Raw genomic sequence first — 10,152 nt, 5'->3', positions numbered from 1 at the left:
AGTTTACCTGGAGGTCGCCGCGCTCTCACTCGCTCGCCGAACGTCGTGCCGGCAAGCAGTGGACGGAGAGTCGCTCCGTACGTAGCATTACTTTTGCGTTATCGATTTCCAAGACTCAATCACGATGAATGCAGGGATAAAACACTATTGATTTGCACACCTTTATTAGTATTATTATAATTAACGTTCCTCGATTAATTATTAAGTTTCTACAACTTGTAATGAGAGACGAATTGCATGTTGAGGCGACGGCTCTTTATCAACGTATAGATATTTCACGAGACTAACACATCTAAATTATAAATGTAAACCGTGGTATTTTGTCGCGGTTACATCTCGTTTACGCACCGCGCTTTTAATTATCTATCGATTTCGTTTCAAGGATTAGATTAAATGACAAAGATTGTAAAATATCGTTTCGTTACGGACTAATAACTACTTCTTTACCGCAGATTATGCTTCCGATGCTTGTGTTGCCTTTTATATCGCCAATTCAAAAGTGATTGATCCATTCTTCCGAATCAAAAATGCAAGTTGTTAATTTGAGTAATTTGTATGATAGAAAGATATCACGAGATACCTATTTGTTAATGGCATTTCGTGCGTTTCGCGGTATTTCACATCGCGTACGGGAGTGCCGGAAATTTCGCGCGATCGATGATTTTCGCGAGTGTTACATATGTGAGTGCAACGAGGAAATCTGAAAGGAGGAGGAGGCCTGAAAGGCATCGGGCAACGGCGGAGAAATCGTAAGATAAGTGTCTTACATTTTGATTTATTTGCTACTTGTGCAAAATAAAACATCTGTTCTGTGTTTGTTTTTATTTAGTCAAATGATTCGAACGAGAATTCGAATAAGTGTTAGAGACAAAACCATACGTATTAAATTTTGTCAGTTTATATTTAAAAGGAAGACTTTTTCAGCATTCTATATAATTATTTTAATAAATGCCTATTTTTTAAATATAAAATATAAAGTATATTTGATACAATAATTTCAATGTTACATAATTAGTCTATAATCATATGCATATTTGTATTGTTACAGTTTGACATATATACCTAGTTGACGAGGTACAACTGTGCTATTGCGAGTCGTATCAGTGAGTGAAAAATTACTTTTTATTTTAAATTAACGTTGCGCATACAATTACCTCTCTTTGCATGTATACAAATTCTTAAAAATATACAATGCTGAACTACAAACTGCGCGCGCGAAACGCGCGTTTTGTCATTTCTAGTAAACTATAAAAGTGATATGAGGAAACAATATACATATTACAAACATAATTGTATCAATATTTTAAAATAATATTGCTACAACATTACTAAAGTAATATTGTAAAATAAAGTCTCTGCAATATCTATGTGATTGACTTTTAGAGAAAAAGGGCCTGAGGAGAACGGCTGTCTTGTATTCTTAAGACAACGTTTTACCATATGTTTTAAATCTTTGTCTTTACTCTTGTGACTTAAGAATACAAGACAGCCATTTTGCTCAGGCCCTAAATTAGAAGAAACAATTGGTCCGTGCAGAGCGAGGATTGTAACTAATGCGTACCAATTATACAATATTGAGAAAACATACTTGTCTCTGCGAGTATTTTCAGAATACTGTTACCGAGACCGTAATCGCCAACACCGCACGTCCATTGATGTATTTAAAACAAACGTATTCGCGGCACTAACTTTCGCGATAAAGCGTATATGGCACCGACATGTTTATCCAGCGTCCAGAACTGCCCGTTGCTTCATCTTTGAAGTATATTGCGACGAAGAGATCTTCTCAGAAAGCGTCCGCCTTTATGACACACTTTTTCGCACTTATCTCCCGATGTCCCGAGCGATCTATTCTCATCACCTCGTTTCGCAACGAAAGGCTTTGACGAGTTCGCACTTGTCAATCCGTTATTAATCACGAACGCCTTTCATCGCGGAGCAGACAGCCGACTTACATGTATTTCTTCCACAGTTCGTTACTTATTCGTAATAAAGTGGAACGCGTTTTATCTCGGAGCAGTGCATTTTAAAATCGCCGTACTTAGACCCGGTTTCACCGAACGTCGTTCAACTTTAATCTTAAGTTTAACCCTAGTAGCACAGTGCATTGGCTAAACGTTGGCTCACAACACAACCAAATATTGGGCCAATGTTTAACCAATGTTCAATGCACTGTGCTACTAAGGAATTCACGTTTGTCTCTTTCTAAAGTGACAGAAAGAAACCAAGAATGACTTAAGCTACACGGAGAGGCTTTTCTCTTGAAATTCATCCTGAAAATCGTGTAATCGTGGGACAACGTGGCTGAACAACTTAATGGGAGCTCTTTGAAAGTTTACCATACATTTTACCAGTAAAAAGTATACCAAGTATAATTACCAGTGAAATGTATGGTAAAATTTCATAAAACTCTCGTAAAACTCTTTGAAATGCCGTGTTGTTCCACGATTACAATATTTTCAGGACAAATTTTAACAGAAAATTCTCTTCGTGTAAGCTTAAAGTAAAGCGACGTTGGTGAAACCAGGCCTTAGTTTGCACACGCAGCAAGATTCAACTTTGAAAATAAAAGATAACGTTGATCATTGAAATCTGATTTGCAGGGAAAAGAATATATCCCCAAGATGAAGAAATAATTTTAAAGGCAAAAATTTACATTTTCTCGGTGACAGAAAAATTCATTTAAAAGAGTGTAATAAAAACGAAGAGCAATCATACTGAAATATACAAATAATGGGTTCAGTTTCCGCTTCCCATCCTTGGGCCGAAAAAATTTGGACTAGCAGCAGTTTTTACTATTTTAATTTCGAAAAAATGGCGATGGGAACAGGATTAGATAACTATAATGCGGTGCGTCAATTAGGCGTCTCTGCTATCGGAAATTCCCTTGCATTTTATGATTTAATTTCTTGGGCATTTTAAATAAAATCGAAGCAGCTCGAGCCGAGCAATTACGCGCGGCGAGCTACACGGCGGATCCCGACGTTGTCATTAAAGTGCGAAACTGGGGCAGCGTTTTGCCACTAATACCGCACACGGTGCCATTGTCTCGTCATATTACATTGCCGCCTCGTTGCAGCAAGCCCGTGCAACGCGATACCGGCGTGGCGTGCGCGAGATAACCAGGAGGACTTGGCAAATTCGACGAGGCGCACGCGGCGCGAGGGATATCTCACAGGCGCGAAACGCGCACGGCGGGAATGCGGACGGGCACTCGTATACATTAAATGTATTTGGGATTCGAGAAACGGGACGTTGACCCGACTCCCGTGTTCTCTCTCGCGTGTCTCTCTCAAGGTGTGCTCACGCCGCCGGGGGGCACGATAACTCGTTCGTTCGCGCAATAGATGCACTTTTTCGAAAAAAAAAAGAAAAAGATTAATTCGCGAATCGTATTGTAATACCAGCTATTGAGTCTTTAACTTGTGCGAAGAAATGCACTTCTCAATATATAATCCAATATTCCAACGGCTCTCTTAATAAGGAGCCATTCCACGGTCCAAAAACTATGCTTATCTTTAACCATTTTTTTCGCAGTGAATACACCATACGATGGAATAAATATTTGTAAAATACGGACAGCTAATATTTATAGAGGAAGTGCCCTATTATGAGATAGTGTGGTTTCTGCTAAATTAATAGACGTTTGTTGGCTTCGTCATAAATTTATTGCCCTTGGAGTAAGATCTGTTTAGTGAAAAATTCGTTGTTAGATCGTGTAACCGTTGCGAGGAAAGAGTTGCGATTGAATTTGGATGTTGAAAACCTGCTATCTTATATTAGAAGCCTATTTCATAATAGAGGACTTTCCTCTAGTTCTGATAGCTAAATATTTTGTTACTATGCCTATTGTATTAGGTGCGACAGCAAGCCGCCTGCCGTGATTTAGAAGTTTATAGTTATGGCAGCGAAATATATATTTTTAGCAAACTATGATTAGCTACGGTAGCAAATATTTTTTTTCAGTGCGTTATTTACGTACTGGAAAATGCATATTGTACGTGTATGAGATTGTAAAACGATGTTGATTAGAAAAAGAGGGGGTAGGCGAATGCGCTTAAAAGTGTTAAAGTACAGGACGGCTACGGGAAAAGATTGATGCTCGCGCCGAGAAACCTTGATCGCGTTATTGCGAGAGATGAAAACGGGATGGCCGAGGAACAAATTTCCCAACAGAATGCCCGCGGTGGATTGTCCTCGAAGATCTGCCTGATATCGCATTTGGATATCCGCCAATCGGCTATTTTCGTTCTTGAAGAAAACGCGAGCCTTGTATAATTCTAATAAGAATAATGCTTGGGAGCGCGATGCGAAGTTACTATTTATAGCTGAATCTAAACGCGGTCGCTTAGTTCTTTAAAAGGCACCCGCGATCGATTTGGTAATTTTTATTTTAGCGCAGCAGTAATTTTACTTTTCAAGTGCCCGGCCTGTGACGAAACGACAGACGCGCCGGGAGACTTTGAACTCCTCTGAACGTATCTCGACGGGCGGTATTTTTAAGAATTGTGTGACACGCGACATCATTATCGACTGCAAAACTATTGGCTGTTTCATTACACTTGCTCTTTTGGGAAGTAGTTTATAGAATAACAACTCTATTGTCGGATAATTGGAAGTCACCCTAAGCAGTAAAATGGAAATCGATTGAGTTTATTTGGATCTAATTTCTCGCCTTCGAGCGAAAGTGGCCCGCGAGGAAGAGAAAACTTTTCCGGAAGCAATTAATTACGACAGAACGCCGTGCGTCTATCTTAGCCATTTGTTCCGTAGATGTCCTGTTACTCTAAGAGAGTGGAAAACCGTGCCACCTTTATTGTCTCAAGAAAAGAAAAAACATTCCCTTCCTTAGCTCCACCCTCAAGGGGCGAATCCGTAAAGACCGCGGGAAATCACTTCGAGATTTCGCCTTTTCTCCCGTTTGTTCCTTTTATGGTGAACCAAGCGGCCGTTCTTCCGCATACGTCAGCACGTCGTGGTCTCGATGGCCGAAACCCGGTGTACCTTTGAGCGGCGTTTGGACCGGGCGGCACTGTCTCCCCCCCCCTCCCCCTTCCTCCCTCGGCTCTTCGAATTCGAAGGTTAAACGCAAAAAAGCGACGACGACATCCACGACGGCCGCCGGGACCACTGGCTTCCGGCCAGAGTTTCGGCTTTCGTCGTCTCGCCACCAGGTAGCGATGGCTACGGACTATTTAAGCGAATTTCGCGGTCGCTCGGTGCTTCGTTTTGTTGAGCAGCGCAGGCGTTGCCCCTTTTTGAATGTTTGTTTGTTTCGCAACCCTATTACTCGTCGCGCAAACGACTCTCCTGCACGTCGTAGAGGTCCCAGTCGAGAGCGGCCCGTCGACGACAATGCGCACCGAGGAGTAGTGGACCGGAGGGAAGGAAGAAAGAAAAAGGAGAAAACGCGGGAGAGAGAGAGCAGTGTGAAAGGTTCCCACGGGGGTGGTCCACACCCCCCCGCAGCGCTTCCAAGTGCAAAAGTTGAAGGACTGAAGGCAGAGGCACTGGTAAGTCCCCTCGCGCCGACGCGACCATGGTGTGCAGTTGCATAGTGCTCTTCGTGTGACCACGCGTAGTGACGGAGCCTCCGTTTCCGGAGTGGAGAACGCGGGAGAGAAGGGAGCGCAAGTGTAGTGAGATAGAGAAGCCAAGAAGGATTAGTGAGGTTTTATTATCGTGATATCGATATCTGATTACCGTGAATGCCCTTCCCGATTGATGCGTTGGAGAACGCAGCTCCGTGGTGGAAATTGCCACATTTCGACGCCGGGACTTAATCGCGAGGGTCAGAAATTGGTAAACGCGATAGTGGTTAATAGAAAGCCGTTCTTGTCTTGACCTAAGCTCATTCTACAATGGACGCAAAACTCAAGACGCTAAGCCGCAACGCGAGAAATCGACCGATCACAGTCCAATGTGAGACGAACGATCAACTGTCACTGGCCCGACTTTTTGCATTGCGGCTTAGCGTTTTGCGTTTTGCGTCCGTTGTAGAATAAGCTTAATGCCCGTATCAGACTAGCGACTCGCGGCTGCGATTACATCGGCGATTGGCTATTTCAAATTTTAATGGCTGCCTAGCCAATCACAGTCGCAGATGTAATCGCAGTCGCGAGTCGCTAGTGTGATACGAGCATCGGGCCGGTTCTACGTTGATCGTGTCGTAGCATCGCAAGCGTCGCAAATCATAGACTCGACCAATCAGCGTTAAACCAGTCTACGACCCTTGCGACACTACGACACGACCAACGTAGAACCGGCCTTAGGGCCTGTGTCCACGATGCTAGAACTTGCTCCAAGTTCTAGTCTCGAGAAGTGTGTAGCCAAGCAACCTGCAGCCATTCCATAAAAGCTCGACAGCTACACATTTCTCGAAACTAGGACTTGAACCAAGTTCTAGCGTCGCGGACGCAGGCCTTTGGAGTGGCGGCAGCTCGATCACTTTCAAACGGGCGAGAAGTACCTCGAGGATATTGTTTCGTCCTGTAGTGAATCTCGGAATCCGTTATGGAATCTCGTACGTTAATCCCGGAATGTTTCCTTCGTCTCGCAATATTCAGAGATTTGGGAAGTGCGCGTTTGCGAGTACAGTAACTTTCGAGAACGGAATAACTCCATCGTTACTTTATATATACAGCAGAGAGTATATAAAATTACACACGGTTTTACCGAAATCTCTTCTCAAACGACTAAGCCGGCAAAAAATACCTATAATCTGTTTGTTTCAATAAGCTTCAATAAACGTAAAATAGTTGAAACATAAAGAAACTGGCTCTCATTATAACTTTCATACTCGGCAATGGATCTTGGTCTTTTTTTTCCGTAAAAATAGTTTTTTTCCCCCGAGACAGCGCTACAAAGATACTTTATAGAGGCTTTCGATGAATATTTCACAAGCGATGTTGTTTCGCTGAATATTTCATAAGCGATATTGCATATCGCATTCGGAATGTATGAAAGTAATACGGCAAAATTGAATAAGAAAACACGTGTGTGGTTCACTCAAAGAAGCAAACGAAATGATTATCGACACAACGTAATCAAATCTGACTTTACCTCGTTTTAAATAAATAGGGAGGAAATCCTACAGGGATTACGTAATGAAAATTACGTGGAAACGAGCCTCGAGCCCGTTACATTACGTTGTTTCGGTGCGCGGCAGTGTAGGCGCGCGGTTGCATAATAAGCGCTTACGCGGCGAAATCCGCGGATTAAAAGCGTGTCGTTTCGCGGGGAAATGAAATGTTTTAACGCGCCGTAACGCTCGCGCGGAAAGGCCGCGCGCACGCGAAAACGGTTCGGGAAAGTCAATAAAAAAACCACCGTAAAGCCCGCTTAACGTCCCCCTCCGCCCCCGATCGCGCGTGAAACCGCGTAAAACCCTCGTCGACGAGTGTGCGTATTACGCGACCTATAATAACTAGAGCCAAGAATTCATTTTAGTTTTTGTAGGTCACCGCGCGCGCTCGCGTAAAACAATTTTCGCGGACCGAGAAATTATCCCGGCCCGACGCACGTCGCGGTAATTTGTGCAATCCTAAACTATAATTAAACGCGGTTATAGAACGCGGATTGCGCGCCGCGAGGGAGACATTCAATGAGAATGAGCCCGCGCGTTAACGAGGGACGACGCGTGTTTGCAGGGAGATACCTTTTCGTTCATCGCATGTTAGGCTTTGTATTGTCGGATAAGTGGGCGGCGATTCGAGAAATTTTAAGCAGAGCGAGATTTAGGCCGGCAGTCATAGTCAGATTTTATATTCAAGACCGTCTTGAAGTTATCTAAAGATGCTGTATGGAACATTTCACTGGCTACGCAGTACCTTAAGACGATCTTAACGGCCCTAGGATATTAAAAACTTTGAAATTAAAACAGACAGAACTCGGCGGCGATTTTTCTCCTGAGAATATATTCTACACATTAAAATGAACATAAAGTTACAGAAAACTCGGAGGAAAAGGCGTTATATTGCATATTTACCAGATCTTATATTCAAAACCGTCTTGAATTTATCTAAAGCTGCTGTATGGAACATTTCACTGGCAGTATCTAAAGATGATCTTAAGACTGTCTTGAATATAAGATTTGACTATGAATACCGGCCTAATGCTGAAACTTTAATACGGTGACATATCGACTGTTTTTTTTTCCTCCCTCTCGCGCGCGCACGCGCGCACTTCCAGTCCTCCGAGTAATTTCTGGTCGCTTGTTGCGCGCGACGCTATTTATAAAAATTTCAAAGGCACTTTGTTATCTTTGGCGACGGGTCCGCGGCAGAAATACGTGATGGGTGATTTCGTATCGCGGGGAATGCGCTAATGCGTGCACCGTCCCCGCAACGTGGCCGTCGGGTATCGAAACGCGCGCCCGCATTGCCATATGGTGCCACGTCACAATGGCATAACACAGATATATCGACATTGCGCCCGACATTGCAGGAAACGATCTGTCGAGCGGTGAATGGGTCAAGTCAATATTGCAGTTAGCTTCTTCGTAGAGCAGTCGCTTTTCACTCGAGAAACTGCGAGCCCATTCAGCCCAGTTTGCTCGACGGAGGCGCTTGTTAAAAGCATTCCTTATTTTCGTTAATTTCACAGGCGAGTTTAATTAACTCTATTAAGCGGCGCGAGACCGATCGTTCCAGAATACATAAGGAACCAGTGGCGCGAAGATGTAACGTCGATTTCCGACGTCTGGTATCGATAAACTTTAATGTACTCTCAAAGGATTTTCTTCCGAGAAAGAGTCCCGACTCGATTAATCGAGACGCGATCGTTTACGAAGCCCATCCAGCGAGAAATGAAGAAACTCGTCGATTGACGTCGAAACGATGTAGAATCGACATCGACCGACGAATCGTTTCTCGCTGGGAATTGCTTAGCGTAGCTGCGACTTCTTACGGGATAGGTTTGTCGCGGCGTCTTTCGAGAGTGGACGGTCCAACGGACCGAGCGGATCCCGCATCGCTTACGTGAGGCATTCGTCGCATATAATATCGGCGACCTCCACTTGTTTGCCAACAAGCGCGCTGCGTTTCTTATCCTTACCGCCCGTCCAACATGTTGTATCTCGTCTTCAAATAGATTCCACCAGTCCACTCACTCAAATCGTGACCGCGGGGTCTGCTTCTCCCCAGCTGCGCTTTCCGCGCTTTCCGTGCTCAAAATGGAACAAATGTGCGCTCGTGTCTCGGCGGAGGATCCAGACATCGTTACATAAAGCGGTCCGAGTGTTAATTTGTTTGATCTCAATCGCGGGCAGCGAGACATTTAGCTTTTATCACACTTTTACCGGTGAAAATAATCCCTGGAGCTTAAAAACATTTACTCCGTTTTTAGGAGTCGTTTCGTCTTACTATGAACTTAAATTACAGCCGCGAATATCCCCGCATTTTTCGTCGGTCTGACTAACTCGTTACTTCAATCACTTTTGGAACCCAAAATGTATCTGTGCCTCGACATGTTTTTTCGTTAGAGGTCAAAGCAACCGCGGATAGCGAGGAAGCTGATGCATTCTCTGTGACTTACGCAATTAGATTAGAGCAATATAGTCATGCGGTCTTAATTCAAAATGAATTTGTGCCTCGACTTTTCTTCGTTAAGGCTCAAAGCAATCGTGGACACCCTGTCGGAAATAATTCTACAAAATTCTACAAAAAAAAATTAAACTACCAGAATCTAAGAAATTCTACGTAAATTTAAAAAGTGTTATAAAAATCAACATGAAAATACTGGAACTGGAACACTTTTGTTAATTTTTGTAATATTCTACAAGTAAGCAGATGTTTTCTTTAAGATTTTGTTGTTTCTCAAATTTTTAAAACTTTGTACTAATCTTTACAAAATTGTACTTCATGAAATATGCAATAGTTTCTTGATTTGAGAACATTGTAACTTGTGGTACTATTTCGTCGATACTTTTACCAAAAAAAACTAGTGTTTCAACGAAGATATAAAAATTTCTACAAGTTTCTATTTCACGTCAATTTTTCGTAGTTATGTATAGAAATGTTTCCGCTAGGGTAGCGAGGAAGCTGATGCGTCCTCTGTGACTTACGCAATTAGATGGGAGCAATATAGTCGTGCGATCTCGTTGGGAAATGTAAAAGTTCAGCGTTGCTATTCAAAACGTTGCACGCTTGGACC

At 43.1% G+C, this 10,152-nt stretch overlaps 1 protein-coding gene across 3 annotated transcripts in view; it reads left to right on the top strand.

Annotated features, from left to right (window-relative positions):
- Positions 1-5,200: 5,200 nt before the first annotated feature.
- The window catches only part of LOC105568972 (calcium-transporting ATPase sarcoplasmic/endoplasmic reticulum type), a 55,928-nt gene continuing 50,976 nt past the window's right edge, over positions 5,201-10,152 (top strand). For all 3 annotated transcript variants that reach the window (XM_012025060.1, XM_012025061.1, XM_012025058.1), the window contains exon 1: positions 5,201-5,513. The gene's annotated coding sequence lies outside the window, so the exon portion shown is untranslated. The remainder of the gene's footprint in view (positions 5,514-10,152) is intronic.

This window comes from Vollenhovia emeryi, unplaced genomic scaffold (assembly GCF_000949405.1).
Source record: "Vollenhovia emeryi isolate VEMERY1.0 unplaced genomic scaffold, V.emery_V1.0 DF939126.1, whole genome shotgun sequence".
Classification (NCBI taxonomy): domain Eukaryota; kingdom Metazoa; phylum Arthropoda; class Insecta; order Hymenoptera; family Formicidae; genus Vollenhovia; species Vollenhovia emeryi.
This window is presented reverse-complemented; position numbering and strand designations above follow the sequence as displayed.